General features: G+C 38.9%; 1 long non-coding RNA gene across 3 annotated transcripts in view; it reads left to right on the top strand.

Annotated features, from left to right (window-relative positions):
- Window positions 1-16388, top strand: part of LOC138853217 (uncharacterized) — a 448445-nt gene that overhangs the window by 25923 nt on the left and 406134 nt on the right. The gene's annotated exons all lie outside the window — the stretch shown is intronic.

The raw sequence follows: 16388 nt of genomic DNA, 5'->3' as shown, positions 1-16388 counted from the left end.
GTTTGTGCTATAAAGTTTATATGATCAATATACTTTATGCGAAGCACTAATTCCGTGTGAGTCACTCAGTGCAATGAGTGGCGGGGACTCGATCCTCCGTCCCTCAACTGCGAGTTACAAGTTACCTAACTGTACTCATCAGTTGTAAAATATGGAGTTGCTTTACAGGAGTGGGGCTCGTTAACACCGTATTTATTTATTGTCCGATTATTTTTTTACTGAAAGTGTGTCTTTGTGGAGATATAACATTGTTGAAGTTTCATGGTGATAGCCCTAAAAATGAAAAAATAAAGCAAAAAAAGTTTTACTGATATTGAAACACTCATGCATGCGCTCAAGAAAATTAGACATAGGAAAAGTGTTATAGATGAGTGAACACGATTAAGAATGTGTGAATTGAATTTCGAAGATTGGCACAAGCATAAAAGTGCAATTTTTTTTAAATTTGGAATATTTTTCAATTTTTTTTAATAAAAACCAATAAATACAATATTTTGAGCAATTTTGTTGTCTTAATCCTTAATTCAAGGACAATGACTTCTTGTATAATATCTTAGAGACTTAGGATACACCAATAAATAAAGATGCTACACATGCAGATATCTAAATATTTGCTTCCGAGGTAATTGTGGGTAAAGAAATAATGTGTTTTGTGTCTTCAAATGGATAAGTAAGTTTTCTACCACCTATTTTTGCTTGAAACAGATGTATACAGTGGATCCTCGGTACTCGAACTTAATTCGTTCCAGAAGGCTGTTCGAGTACCGAACGAGTTTTTCCCATAAGGAATGATTAATAATTTTTCATCTCTGTTGTGAGTCTAACCAATTTTCTTTTTGGCTGCTGTTATCACTAATCTTCTTAGGCCCCATGGTGACTTATTTTTACAAATAATATAAAAAAAATGCAAAGAAACGCGAGATAGTTTACAGCAAAGTTCAGTGGAGCTTTGCACTGAGCGACAGCTGCGAGGAGACTGAAGCACATTGTTTGGTCGAGTGCCAAGCAAACGGTCGACTACCGAGCGATTTTTTTTACCAAACAATGCATTCGAATACCGAATTGATCGAGTTGGGAGCTGTTCGAGTACTTAGGTTCCATGTAATAATAATTTTATGCATTAAAGAAAAAATAATAGCAAACCTATCTGCAAAACACCAAAATAAAGTAAATTATAATAATACTTTTGGCACGAAATTGTATTTCGGCGAAATTTGTAATTTCCGATGACTCGGCTTAGAAAAATTCGTGGAGACAAGCTTTAAACACCAAAAGATTCTTTGAATTATTCAGTATTTTTAAAGAAAACAAAATTATTTTTAAGATTTTTTCCCTCAGGAACATCCTCCTCCATTATTTCGGCTTCAGCCCTAGAAAATAATGTCTAGACACCATCATTTGCATTTACCTGTAACCTGTTTCGAGATTTTTTTCTACTCTCGCTACCCGGCCTGGAGCTAGGCCTCCCTATTGATTGCTTGGTCGACCCTTAAGTTTCTTTTAGGCATTGAGGGGCAGTCAGGTTGGATACAAGGAAAAGGTGGCTCAAATTCCTTTGATCAGAGATCCTTAACCAGCATCAAAACACTCCCTTTAAAGGAATTTTTATTCCAAAATGTCAGATACATATTATCAACTTGCACTGCAACAAAACCTTGGCGAATATGATAGTTTTAAAATCCTCAAGTTTTCCCTATCTGAGTAGTTGAAATTTCTTTTCATTGAATTTCATACTGTTTTCTGCGGCCCATTTAATGATTTGGTTGATGTCCGTCTGGAGTCTTTTCAGTGTCTTCGATGGAGGACACTGTCATGGCAATTCGGGTGTCATCCGCAAAAGAAGACATGGAGCTTTGGATTATATCTCTGTCTATATCAGATATAAGGATGAGGAACAGGATTGGAGCAAGTACTGTGCCTTGTGGAACAGAACTTTTCACTGTTGCCGCCTCAGACTTTACTCTGTTTACTACTATTCTTTGGGAGGGATGGTAGTAGGAAGTACAGTGCCTGCACTCTTAAGGAGGGATGATAGTAGGAAGTACAGTGCCTACACTGAAGGAGGGATGGTAATAGGAAGTACAGTGCCTGCACTCTGAAGGAGGTGTGGTAGTAGGAAGTACAGTGTCTACACTGAAGGAGGGATGGTAGTAAGAAGTACAGTGCCTGCACTCTGAAGGAGGGATGGTAGTAGGAAGTACAGTGCCTGCACTCTGAAGGAGGTGTGGTAGTAGGAAGTACAGTGCCTGCACTCTGAAGGAGGGATGGTAGTAGGAAGTACAGTGCCTGCACTCTGAAGGAGGGATGGTAGTAGGAAGTACAGTGCCTGCACTCTGAAGGAGGGATGGTAGTAGGAAGTACAGTGCCTGCACTCTGAAGGAGGGATGGTAGTAGGAAGTACAGTGCCTGCACTCTGAAGGAGGTGTGGTAGTAGGAAGTACAGTGCCTACACTCTGAAGGAGGGATGGTAGTAGGAAGTACAGTGTCTGCACTCTGAAGGAGGTGTGGTAGTAGGAAGTACAGTGCCTGCACTCTGAAGGAGGGATGGTAGTAGGAAGTACAGTGTCTGCACTCTGAAGGAAGGATGGTAGTAGGAAGTACAGTGTCTGCACTCTGAAGGAGGTGTGGTAGTAGGAAGTACAGTGCCTGCACTCTGAAGGAGGGATGGTAGTAGGAAGTACAGTGCCTGCACTCTGAAGGAGGGATAGTAGTAGGAAGTACAGTGTCTGCACTCTGAAGGAGGGATGGTAGTAGGAAGTACAGTGCCTGCACTCTGAAGGAGGGATGGTAGGAAGTACAGTGCCTGCACTCTGAAGGAGGGATGGTAGTAGGAAGTACAGTGCCTGCACTCTGAAGGAGGGATGGTAGTAGGAAGTACAGTGCCTGCACTCTGAAGGAGGGATGGTAGTAGGAAGTACAGTGCCTGCACTCTGAAGGAGGGATGGTAGTAGGAAGTACAGTGCCTGCACTCTGAAGGAGGGATCGTAGTAGGAAGTACAGTGCTTACACTCTGAAGGAGGGATGGTAATAGGAAGTACAGTGCCTGCACTCTGAAGGAGAGGTGACAAGATTACAGTTTCGAGGGTCACCTAAACTATGATATCAGCACACCTTTGGTAAGATTGTGATTGAATAAATGATGGTGAATGTGTTTCCTCTTGTATCACCCTTCCTCGGTGGGAGTCCATCTGTGTTAAAATAATAATAGTCATTAATATTATTAATTAATAATAATAATTAAGTGTCATTCCGTTAAACAGTTTTTGCAACATCATGAATATTATATATGTAAACTCATCTAATGATGGTTTAAACGATTTTAATACAGTATCTGTTTAGTTGTATAAAATATTATTGTGTTGCTTTAAGAATAGTTTTCCCGTTATAGGCTGCTGGCACTGTATTTCTTGGTGGGAGAGGTAGCATTCAGTAATGCATTCGTGGTACTCAGGGGAGAACTACATAGGTGGCACTTTCAGTAGTAGGTAGTACTCTTAAATGCATAGATAACTCATGAGTAGAAGTCTTTAATGCACGAGTTAGTGGTACTCCTACGTTCGTAGGACTTTCATGCATAGGTGGTATATACGAAGGATTTCATATATAGATGATTCACACCTAGTACTTTCATACATAGGTGGTTCACACCTAGTACTTTCATACATAGTGGTTCACAGCTAGGGCTTTCATGCATAGATAATTTATACATAGGACTTTCATAAAAAGGTTGTACACCTTTATGTATGAAAGTCCTAAGCGGTGCACCGCTAGGACTTTTGTACATAGGTGATTCACCCCATGGACTTCTATAGTTAAGGGTCTGACACCTAGGACTTTTAAGATAGCGATTCACACCTAATACTTTCATACATAGGTGGTTCACACGTATAACTTTCATACATAGTTGGCGCACGCGCAGGACTTTCAAGCACAGGTGGCAAGGTTCTGATATGAGTTTCTCTAGTGACTCTGTAAAACAAATACCAGAATAGTTTTTAAATCTGTTTAAGCCCTCGCGTATCGACTTTAAAGCCCAACAATCATATATATTTCTGATTGTGGCATTAATGAAGACACAATAACTCAATATTTAATTCTAATAAAATTAAAATATTTTTTTAATCAGCATATGTATTGACTGAGAAAGATGTGTTACAGGGACAGAAATAATACTAGTAGTGTTTGTAAATGGTATAGTGATATGTACAACCTTTGGAAAAACACGTGTGTATAGTTCAGGACATTTATTAAAGGAAATATTTCGCCACGAGTGGTGAAAGAATTGATGAAGCCACGAGTGGCAAAAGGTTTCCTTTAATAATTGTGCTGAACTGTACACAAGTGTGTCTTTCCACAAGTTAGTCACGTGCAAGGAAGTTACGTTTAAAACTTACCGACTGCACGAGGCAGTTCAAAACTTACCGACTGCACGAGGCAGTTCACCTGGACACTAACATCATGCATTCTTCATTCCCTAAAATAGGGAATGAAAAAAAAAATCTTTGTGTAGAGTCTGGAGATATACACATCTTAGTGTAATATATATGTCGTGCCGAATAGATAAAACTTGCGATTTTGGCTTAAATAGCAACGCTTTTCTTGCCGAATGAGGCAAGCGAAAATTTGTGTATGCAATAATTTCGCAAAAATCATTATGAACCTAACGAAAAAAAAATTTTTTTTTTGTTTATTATTAAATTATTGTAAACTTATCTAAAATATATATAGTTGGATTAGGCTAAATTAAATTGCGCTTTTAAGTTTTCTAAGGTTCTTTTGGTACAAAATTATTAGTTTTTACATTAACATAAATGAAAAATATATATTTTTAAACGTATAAGAGAAAATTTTAGAAAGGACTTAATTTTAAATAAGTTCTTGCTAATTGACCAGTTATACCTATTCGGTCACAAGACATCATTTATATTAACTCCCTTCTGAAATTTTCTTTTATACGTTTAAATTATATTTTTTTCATTAATGTTAATGTAAAAATTTTTAATTTTGCACCTAAAGAATGTTAGAAAACTGACCTAACCTTATTATAACAAGAACAATTTATTTTAGTCTAACCCAACTAAATATATTTTAGATTTGTTTACAATAATTAAATATTAAACAAACCCAGTGAAATATATTTTTTTCGTTAGGTTCAGAATGATTTTGGCGAAATTATTGCATACACAAATTTTCACTTGTCCTATATGGCAAGATAGCGTTGCTATTTAAGCCAAGATCGCAATGTCGTGCACGACATATATATATATATATGAGTAGAATAGCAGAACTTGCGATCTTGGCTTAAATAGCAACGCTCATCTTGCCATATAGGACAAGTGAAAATTTGTGTATGCAATAATTTCGCCAAAATCATTCTGAACCTAACGAAAAAAATATATTTCACTGGGTTTGTTTAGTATTTAATTATTATTGTAAACAAATCTAAAATATATTTAGTTGGGTTAGGCTAAAATAAATTGCTCTTTTTATAATAAGGTTAGGTAAGTTTTCTAAGATTCTTTTGGTGCAAAATTAAAAATTTTTACATTAACATTAATGAAAAAAACATATCTTTAAACGTATAAGAGAAAATTTCAGAAAGGACTTAATTTTAAATGAGTTCTTGCTAATTGACCAGTTTTACATATTCGGCACGACATATATATATATATATATATATTACATATAATATATATATATATATATATATATATATATAAAATATAATATATATATATATATATATATATATATATATATATATATATATATATATATATATATATATATATATATTTACCTTGGGAAGACGCTCATCTTTCGGTGTATATATCCTAGAAGCAAGTATCAAACCTTAATAACCTACATAAATTATATCTAATATTGGTATCTTGCCAGACTCGTATGTAACATAAATACTGAGGTAAAGCAGACTAACATATTGCGAACAAACACTTCACCACGTCAGACCTCCCAAGTAACCGAAGAGGTAAGGCAACACCAGCATCTAAAATTACCCGGGCGAGAGTTTTTGTACTTAAAGATAGATCGAAGTGCATTGCGCCAAGAAGCAACATAAGAAAGCTCACGTTTTTGAATTCTCGAAGGCGAACATAGATTTTAAAATTCAAGCCATTTAAAGATGTATATTTAATATTTTTTAAATAAATTAGATTGCACAAATATTAGATTTTTAGCATTGCCTTGTATTTTCTTAGGGAAGCTTTCGTACAGTTTGAACCTTTGGTATATGTCACTGCCGCTATACGCCGGTGATGAAGAAGACATTCCCAGTGATGGAGGGAGGAGGACACTGGTGATGTAGAGATTCCCAGTGATGGAGGGAGGAGGACACTGGTGATGGACAGATTCCCAGTGATGGAGGGATGACACTGGTGATGAAGAGATTCCCAGTGATGGAGGAAGGAGGACACTGGTGATGAAGAGATTCCCAGTGATGGAGGGTCGGAGAGGGGGGGGGGTGGCGCACTGTTGTTATGAAGTTATGAAGTGGTTATGAAGAAGAGATCCCCAGTGATGAAGGGAGGAAGTCATTGGTGATGATGGTAAAGAGATCCCCAGTGATGGAGGGAGGGAGTCATTGGTGATGATGGTAAAGAGATCCCCAGTGATGGAGGGAGGGAGTCATTGGTGATGATGGTAAAGAGATCCCCAGTGATGGAGGGAGGTAGTCATTGGTGATGATGGTAAAGAGATCCCCAGTGATGGAGGGAGGGAGTCATTGGTGATGATGGTAAAGAGATCCCCAGTGATGGAGGGAGGGAGTCATTGGTGATGATGGTAAAGAGATCCCCAGTGATGGAGGGAGGGAGTCATTGGTGATGATGGTAAAGAGATCCCCAGTGATGGAGGGAGGGAGTCATTGGTGATGATGGTAAAGAGATCCCCAGTGATGGAGGGAGGGAGTCATTGGTGATGATGGTAAAGAGATCCCCAGTGATGGAGGGAGGTAGTCATTGGTGATGATGGTAAAGAGATCCCCAGTGATGGAGGGAGGGAGTCACTGGTGATAATGGTAAAGAGATCCCCAGTGATGGAGGGAGGGAGTCACTGGTGAAGATGGTAAAGAGAGCCCCAGTGATGGAGGGAGGGAGTCACTGGTGATAATGGTAAAGAGATCCCCAATGATGGAGGGAGGGAGTCACTGGTGATAATGGTAAAGAGATCCCCAGTGATGGAGGGAGGAAGCCTCTGGTGATGATGGTGAAGTGATCCCTAGTGATGGAAAACTCCTGGTGATGGTGGAAGGGAGGAGATCCCCAGTGATGGAGAACTCCTGGTGATGGTGGCAAGGAGGAGATCCCCAGTGATGGACTCCTGGTGATGGTACGGAGCAGGTTTCCAGTAATGGGGGACATCTAATATTGGTGGTGGGGAGAAGATCTCTAGTGAGGAGAAACTCCTGGTGATAAGTAAGTAAGTTTATTCAGGTATACACAAATACAGTTACATAGAATTATCATACATAGCAGCATATGTGTAGAGAACCTAGGATAACCCAAAAAAGTCAGACAGAGTGACTTATTTCCATTGGGGTCCTTTTACCTTATTATTATAGTATAAAGGTTATAATATTTTCTTATTATTCTACAATGAGAGCTCCAGCGATGGGAGTCTTCTGGTGATGATGATATGGAGGAGATCCCTAGTGACGGTGGTGGGGAGCAGGTCCCCAGTGATGGGGACTCCTGGTGATGGTGTCCAGTGAGAATATTCATCACTAATTACAACGGGAATTATTTTTCATTACTGGTCTCAGAAACTATTCCTGATTAACATATCAATAATGTAGGAAAATGAAAGTGTTAGAACTTGATGGAATCTCGAACGTATCTCTGAAGATGCACATTTCTGTATAATTTTGAATGCCCATCATGTTTTAATGAATAGAAAATGTTGTATTTCTCCATCATGATGATTATAATAAATGACTGTAAATGTCAAGAACTTCTCAGATAATGATGCTCTGTTTTAATATGTACAATGATTTGTCCTCATTAAATAAAGTTTGTGTTAATTAGATTGTAAAACTAAATTTGGACTTTAAAATCCAATGCAATAATTTTATCTGATTTTTTTGTCTAGAAACTTGATGGTGAGACGAGCCAGTGCTAACCAGTTATCTAATTATGACAATGTTCCACCACGTACCGTTTTTAGACTTTTGATACTTGTCAGGAATGTTCATAGAAGTTAATGCAACAGAAATAGTTTCTTTTGATGTTAATGAATACTATTTGGTATCTCCTAAGGCCTAAAGGATACGTTAAGAAAGGTTGCCCGATTTTTTAGGTATCCCTGAATGGTTACCTTGAAGAGAATTTTTTTTTTTTTTTAACCTTTTTTCTTCTTCCAACTTTTCTATATTATTTCGGTCATAACTCGAGAACGCTTTATCCAATTGCCTTTAAATTTTCAACATTTGTTTACGGTAACCAGGGCCATATTTTTGGAACAGTTGGAATGTTCGCGTGCCCTATGACCGAAGTTGTTGAAGCCATTCTCAGCATTATGGAATGGCTTTGTTAACTTCCAAAACCCTGTGTCGTAGCTTCGAAATTTAAAAAAGCGGCCAGAGCGTCGACGACTGCGGAGAGTGAAGTTCAGGCTTTGTAGGTGCAGATTTTACCATTTTGTGTGTAAAATTTTTGTTCCTCTTAAACCACTTTAAATAATTTTTAGTCTTCTGAACGGTTTCAATATTTAATTGCCAATGTATCTTAGAGACAGGATAGTAGCTATTAAGTTTCATTTGCCTGTTGGGAAATTTGTTGATGTAAAATGGTATCAAAAACTTGAAATAGTTGGAATTTTGCCATAACTGGAAAATGACTCATCTTCAAATCTTCACCATAAATCTTCATTCATAAAGAATGTTTCTTCTGATTGGCTTCAAAATATTATTGATAATGCATTCTGTTATGATTATGATACTTGATAAGTTTAGTCTGAGTAGGTGCAAATTTGAAATTTTACTAAAATAGTTAAAGAACTTTATAACTTCATATCGTTAGAGTAATATCAATTACTGGAAAATGCCTTTCTTGATCGGCTTCAAACTTTTACCATTTGTGGGCTTTATTAAAACGGCTTGTTAATCTGAGCTGCGTAAATTTCAATTAAGTAATTTTTTTCGAATGTCATAACTAGAGAACGCCTTTTCTGATCGTGTTCAAAACCTCAGTACTGATGTATATTAACTGGAAGATTTTTGTGTTATATTTGGGCTGTCAATTTTTATTACTCGAGAACGCCTTATTCGACATGCTTCAAATTTCGAAAGCTTGCGTAATGTATCTTGGGGAAGATTGAACGGACTATTTGCATGCATGGGTACACAATGCTGCTGAAGCCATTTCCAATTTTTTCCATGTTTTAGGTGGAGACAAACTCCTCTGATTGACTTCAAAATTGTAGAAGGGTCGTATATTTAATGAGGTATGTATATAAACACCATTCTGCTACTTTTATTCTCGAAATTGTATAGTATTATTTAATTTTATTGCATTATTTTGCTTTGAAGCTGTTGAGGGGCTCTTGATGCAAGGAACTGGACTTATCTTCCCCTTGCATGGATCGAATTTGAGTGCCTTCCATTCCAAAGGCGTTATATAACCCTGTGGGTTTAGTGCTCTATTCTTATTAAAATATAACAATATTCATGACATGAGTCTTCATCTACTGGTACATTGTATGAAATGGATAGAACGTTCCATGAGTTAAGGCTGATAGTTACAAATTTTGTTGGAGTCTTTACAGTAACTGGAAAATGTATTTTCTCGTCAACTTCAAACTTTTAGTGCTGTTGTGTTCAAGGGAAACAATCGCTTGATGTTAAGGTAAGTCATCTGCCAGTTTTATTAATAAAGTTGGTTTCTGTAAAATAATTGGAGAATGTCTCTTCTGATAAGTAAAAAGTCGGTGTTTGACTTTATTTGGTTTTCATAGGCTAGATCAACTTAACTCTTAATATTCTTTTATGAGTGTGTTGTCAAGACCATTGTTAAAAATTTCTAGGTAATGTACAATAAGCTTTCATAAACTTACTTTCTTTAAAGATAATCAATCTTGCTTGGAGAAAAGTTTGGATTGATTTTGGCCTGTGTAGGTCCTAGTTTGCCTTTTTCCAGAAACTGGAAAAGATTAAATACTGCATTTCATGCGCTAATTTCAGATTAGCTTCAACCCTTCCATGCTGATGACCTAATAATGCAACTTATGAGAGGTGTCAAGCTTATTATGGTTGTATAATTAGGATGGTCATTTTTGGTCTCTGTGAAACTTTTAATTAGATTTGGGCTGCGTAATATCCTAATTTATCATTTTTATTGAAAAAGATTGGATATTAGTTTGCTTATGATGACTTGTGAATGTCTTTTCTGATTCCCTTCAAAGCAGGGGACTGGGGTTATGGAGTACGGGGATACAAAGCCTTATTGGATCACGCAGTGACCGAAATGCATCCACTCTTGACATATATTGACATATATTCCATGAAACAAGTAGAGGATGTGACTGGAGCAAGAAGAATAGGAATAAAAGAGAAAGGTATAGACGAAGAGAGGGACAGAGGACGGAGTGAAAAAAAAGAAATGGGAACGAAAAGAAAAGAGGCGGAGATGTAGAGTACCCCTGGGCGAGTAGTGGTCGATACTAAGACACTCTTGGAGTGTCCGCCTCTCACTGGATGGAGGAGAATCCGTGTCAGGCCTCGTACCTCAACATTACACGAGACTGAGACCAAACATCACACGTCAACACATCTGCTGTTGTAGCTGGCCTTGGTGGAAGTACTTACTAGGTACTGTGTATACTGTTGTATTTTTTTCATTCTGAAAGGTTGATAGGAAAATTGTTTATTCATTTGGCTATAATTCTATTTGAGTCTGAATATTAATACGTAATTTGACTGGTTTATTACTGTCCATTACACATTTAGGTGTAATTAGTTTGACTCTCATTAGTACTAGTGTCTTACGAATAAGGTTCATAAGCATTAAGAGTTTCATTAACCTCAAGAACTCTTTAATTACTAAAATCTAATAAAAGGGCACAATACCATGACTGGAACGATACACAAATAACTCGTATATAGGACAAACATAGGACGACGTTTCGGTCCGACTTGGATTATTAGCTATTGATCATAAGTTTCATTTTCCTATGTGCGGATTATTTATGTACTAAATTAGAAAATAAGGTACACATTCTATATAGACAAAAACTTGGGTACATACCTTTATGAACATTTTGTATACATATGTATGAAAATTATTTCTACGTCCACAGCAGGACTCGAACCTGCAAACTATGTATCAGAGTCCACAGTACTTTACCAGGGAGACAGACCTCGGGTAAGTATGGGCGCCTAGCCGTAGCTAGACGATGTTACCCCATACCCCGAGGCACCAGGCTTGTTTTCAGAGTTATTTCATCAAATCCTGTCACGTGCAGTGGACAACGAAAGAAATATGAAATGCTTAACACTTCACAAACAGGCGAAATTTTTTACAGACATTGTCTCTACGTCCACAACAGGACTCGAACCTGCAAACTCAGTATCAGAGTCCACAGTAATTTACCACGGAGGCAGACCTCAGATAAGTATGGGCGCCTAGCCGTTGTTGGGTAGATGAGCTGACACTGTTCCAGGACAGTCTGAACCCTTTTGCCGAAATCATCTGAAGCACAAATGGTTACCATGGTTTATTAGACATTTTACAAGGCAAGAGCAAGCCATAACAATATTTACTATCACAACCAACACCTGGAATGGATTTCCTGTCATAAAATGCAAAGTTACGGTCAGAGACAGGGCCATATACACTGGAACACTTTTCAAAGGCATCATGCAAAGCCTACAGGATATGGCAAAACACTTCATTGTTAATTATAAGATATTTGAAATCTTGAGGCTGTCCACATTTTGCGTCTAGATGAGTGAATTGTTTTTGAAGAGGCTACAACCCAACAAGGACAAATGTTTTATTGTCAATAAAATACGTAATTTTTTGAGATTGTATCTCCCCATATTATATTGTAGTTCTGAAATTAGGAGAAGGTGTGGGATTACCAAAACTATTATCTAGAGGGCTGAGGAGGGGTTGTTGAGGTGGTTCGGACATGTAGAGAGAATGGAACGAAACAGAATAACTTCGAGAGTGTATAAATCTGTAGTGGAGGGAAGGTAGGGTAGGGGTCGGCCTAGGAAGGGGGTAAAGGAGGTTTTGTGTGCGAGGGGCTTGGACTTCCAGCAAGCGTGCATAAGCGTATTTGATAGGACTTAGTGGAGACAAATGGTTTTTAATACTTGTGCTGTTGGAGTGTGATCAAAGTAACATTTATGAAGGGATGCAGGGAAACCGGCAGGCCGGACTTGAGTCCTGGAGATGGGAAGTACTGTCTTCACTCTGAAGGAGGGGTGTTAATGTTGCAGTTTTATAACTGTAGTGTAAAGCACCCCTCTGGCAAGACAGTGATAGAGTGAATAATGATGAAACTTTTTCTTTTTCGGGCCACCCTGCCTTGGCGGGAATAGGCCGATGTGTTAATAAAAAAATATTTTTATGATGTAAATGTATTAAATAACTGTAATACAGTATATTTTTTGTGATATAGCTATGTCCAGTGAGGCCTGAGTAAAGGCCCATTGTGACCTCTGTAATCATATTTTCTGCTCTACCGCTCACAGGATGAGCGTGGAGTGCACAGTAAACTATCCGATCAAACGGCACATTTACTGTAAAACCCTGACAGAGGTAATGAACCTGTCACCAGACCACGGAAGCGATTTCTCCTTGGTTCCTCCTCATAAGATGAACGGATGAGGGAAAGAAATAAGCAAGGGGAACTATAAAGATTAAAAAACAAAGAAGTTGAGTACTGTATACTTCGTTTCAAGTTGAGGTAACAAGCCAAATATTCTGCTGAAGAGGTCCTGAAACTGAGATTAAAATATAGGGTGGGTTCTCTTGTGAGCTGAAATCGCGTAATCCTGCGATTTCATTGCGCGATCTCACAAACACACACACACACACACGTGTGTGTGTGTAAAAAAACTTTCATCATTCACTCTATCACTGTCTTTCCAGAGGGGTGCTTTACACTACAGTTATAAAACTGCAACATTAACACCCCTCCTTCAGAGTGTAGACACAATACTTCCCATCTCCAGGACTCAAGTCCGGCCTGCCGATTTCCCTGAATCCCTTCATAAATGTTACTTTGCTCACACTCCAACAGCACGTCAAGTATTAAAAACCACAAAAAGTAACACACACACACACGTGTGTGTGTGTGTTACTTTTTGCTGATACTGTGCTTTTGGGAAATTCTAAAAAAAAGTTACAAAGGTTAGTGAACGAGTTCAGGAGGGTGTGTAAAGGTAGAAAGTTGAAAAACATAGATAAGAGTAAGGTGATGAGGGTATCAAACGATTTAGATAAAGAAAAATTGGATAGGGAGAGAGGGAGTATGGAAGAAGTGAATGTTTTCAGATATTTGGGAGTTGACGTGTCAGCAGATGGGTTTATGAAAGATGAGGTTAACTATAGAAATGATGAAGGAAGAAATGCGAGTGGTGTGTTGAGGTATCTGTGGAGACAAAAAGCGTTATCCATGGAGGCAAAGAAGGGAATGTACGAAAGTATAGTGGTACCAACTCTTTTATATGGGTTAAGCTTAGGTTGTAAATGCTGCAGCGAGGAGGCGGCTGGAGGCAGTGGAGATGTCCTAATGGCAATGTGTGGTGTAAATATTATGCAGAGAATTCGTAGTGTGGAAATTAGGAGAAAGTGTGGAGATACTAAAAGTATTAGTCAGAGGGCTGAAGAGGGGTTGTTGAGGTTGTTTGGTTATTTAGAGAGAATGAACCAATGCAGAATGACTTGGAGAACGTATAAATCTGTAGGGAAAGGCGGGGTAGGGATCGTCCTCGAAAAGGTTGGAGGGAGGGGGTAAAGGAGGTTTTTTGAGCGAGGGGCTTGGATTTCAAGCAAGCGTGCATGAGCATGTTAGATAGGAGTGAGTGGAGACGAATGGTTTTTCGAACCTGTCGAGCTGTTGGAGTGTGAGCTTGGTAATATTTTGTGAAGGGATTCAGGGGAGCCGGTTAGCCGGACTTGAGTCCTGGAAATGGAAAGTACAATGCCTGCATTTTAAAGGAGGGGTTCGGGATATTGGCAGTTTGGAGTGACTATCTAAACTGTCGTATCTGGGTGCCTCTGCAAAGACAGTGATTATGTATGAGTGATGGTGAAAGTGTTGACTCACAGTGAAAGTTATTACTTTCTTTTTGAGTTTTTCTTTCTTTTGGGTCACCCTGCTTCGGTGGGAGACGGCCAACGTGTTGAATACACACACACACACACACACACACACACACACACACACACACACACACACACACACACACACACACACACACACACTATATATATATATATATATATATATATATATATATATATATATATATATATATATATGTGTGTGTGTGTGTGTGTCGTTCCGAATAGGTAAAATTGGTCACTTAGAAAGAACTCATTTAAAATTAAGTCCTTTCTAAAATGTTTTCTTATACGTTTAAAAATATATTTTTTAATTTATGTTAATGTAAAAATTATTAATTTTGTACCAAAAGAACCTTAGAAAACTTACTTAACTTTATTATAACAAGCGCAATTTAATTTAGCCTAATCCAACAAAATATTTTTTAGATAAGTTTACAATAATTTAATAAATAAACACAATGAAGTATATATTTTTCGTTAGGTTCAGAATTATTTTTGCGAAATTATTCCATACACAAATTTTTGCTTATGTTATTTGGCAAGAAGAGCGTTTCTATTTAAGCCAAAATTGGAAGTTTTATCTATTTGGCACACACACACACACACACACACACACACACACACACACACACACACACACACACACACACACACACACACACACACACACCACGCGTGGGTCCGTGGGGTGCAGACGTGGGTAACAAGGCTCCGAGAACCTTAGCATTGTAAGGTGTGCAATAACAGCTAGCAGTAATCAGTGGTAGTGGAACGTCAGTGAACAATACTACGAGTGATAATTGAAGTTATTAGTTAAAGAAAGTGAGAGGAAGGCTGAAATCATAATATTTCAAAGAGCAAACCGTTGGGGGTCTTAGGCACTGTTGCCACATTGGCAGCGGTAGGCCTGAAGAAGTGACGTCACGACAAGTTGTGCGCCATTATACATATAAAGTGAAGTGTATACTATCATCAGTGAAGAGTGAAATCGCGTGAGGAAGCGGGATGTATGAGAATATATGGTTATAAACATCACGGGTGAAGGATCTCCAAAATAGGGATTTAAGGCCTACGTACGACGACTCTGCCATCAGCAGCTGGCAACCTGTCACCGCACCATTGAGCGCAAGTTTATTCGCCTATTTGTGGTTTGCATGTTGACGGCCCTGGCTGGCCTTGCATACTGTTTGATACTGGTCACTCACTCCTGCAAGCTATTACCAGAATTAGAATAGAAATAACATAGTGAATATAGTGTTGACGAGTGTGAGAAGGTAGAGTCCAGCGAGGTAGAGTAGTATTAATTCCAGTAGTTATTAGCAGTAAGGATACCTAGGAAGTCCTCTCCCAATGTGAACATGGAACAGGATAATAACCAGCAATAATTGATACTTAAATCCAGACACACACACAAGGCGAGTAACTTAATATAAGCTAGGGGGGAAAGCTTTTAAGGGCAACATTGTAAAACGGTGCGAGGGTCGGTCAAGTCCCAGGAGGGTTGTGTCAGGTCACAAGAAGTTGCAGCCAGTCATTACACCACACAAGACACTCTCACACACACACATCCCACCCTCACACACAAGCACACACACACAAGGGTAGACACTCACACACACACACTCACACACACACACTCACACACACACACACACACACACACACACACACACACACACACACACACACACACACACACACACACCCTCCACCACTTGACACAAACACATACCCCCCTCCCCTAACCACCTCTCCCCCTTCCCTAACCACCTCACCTTAGCCACCTACCCCTCCCCCAAACCACCTAACCCCTCCCCAACCCATCTAACCCCCCCAACTACCTCCCTCCCTCCAATAACCATCCTCCCCTCCCCCATAACCATCCCTCCCCTCTCTCTCCCAAACACGTACTCCCCCCTCCCCTAGCCACCTCTCCCCCTTCCCTAACCACCTAACCCTAGCCACCTACCCCTCCCCCAACCCATCTAACCCCCTCCCCCAACTATCTCTACCCCTCCAATAACCATCCTCCCCCTCCCCCACAACCATCCATCCCCTCTCCTCCTAACCATCTAT

This window comes from Cherax quadricarinatus, chromosome 25 (assembly GCF_038502225.1).
Source record: "Cherax quadricarinatus isolate ZL_2023a chromosome 25, ASM3850222v1, whole genome shotgun sequence".
NCBI classification, from domain to species: Eukaryota; Metazoa; Arthropoda; class Malacostraca; order Decapoda; family Parastacidae; genus Cherax; species Cherax quadricarinatus.
The sequence above is the reverse complement of the archived record's forward strand: the minus strand, read 5'-3'. Positions and strand labels throughout refer to the sequence as shown.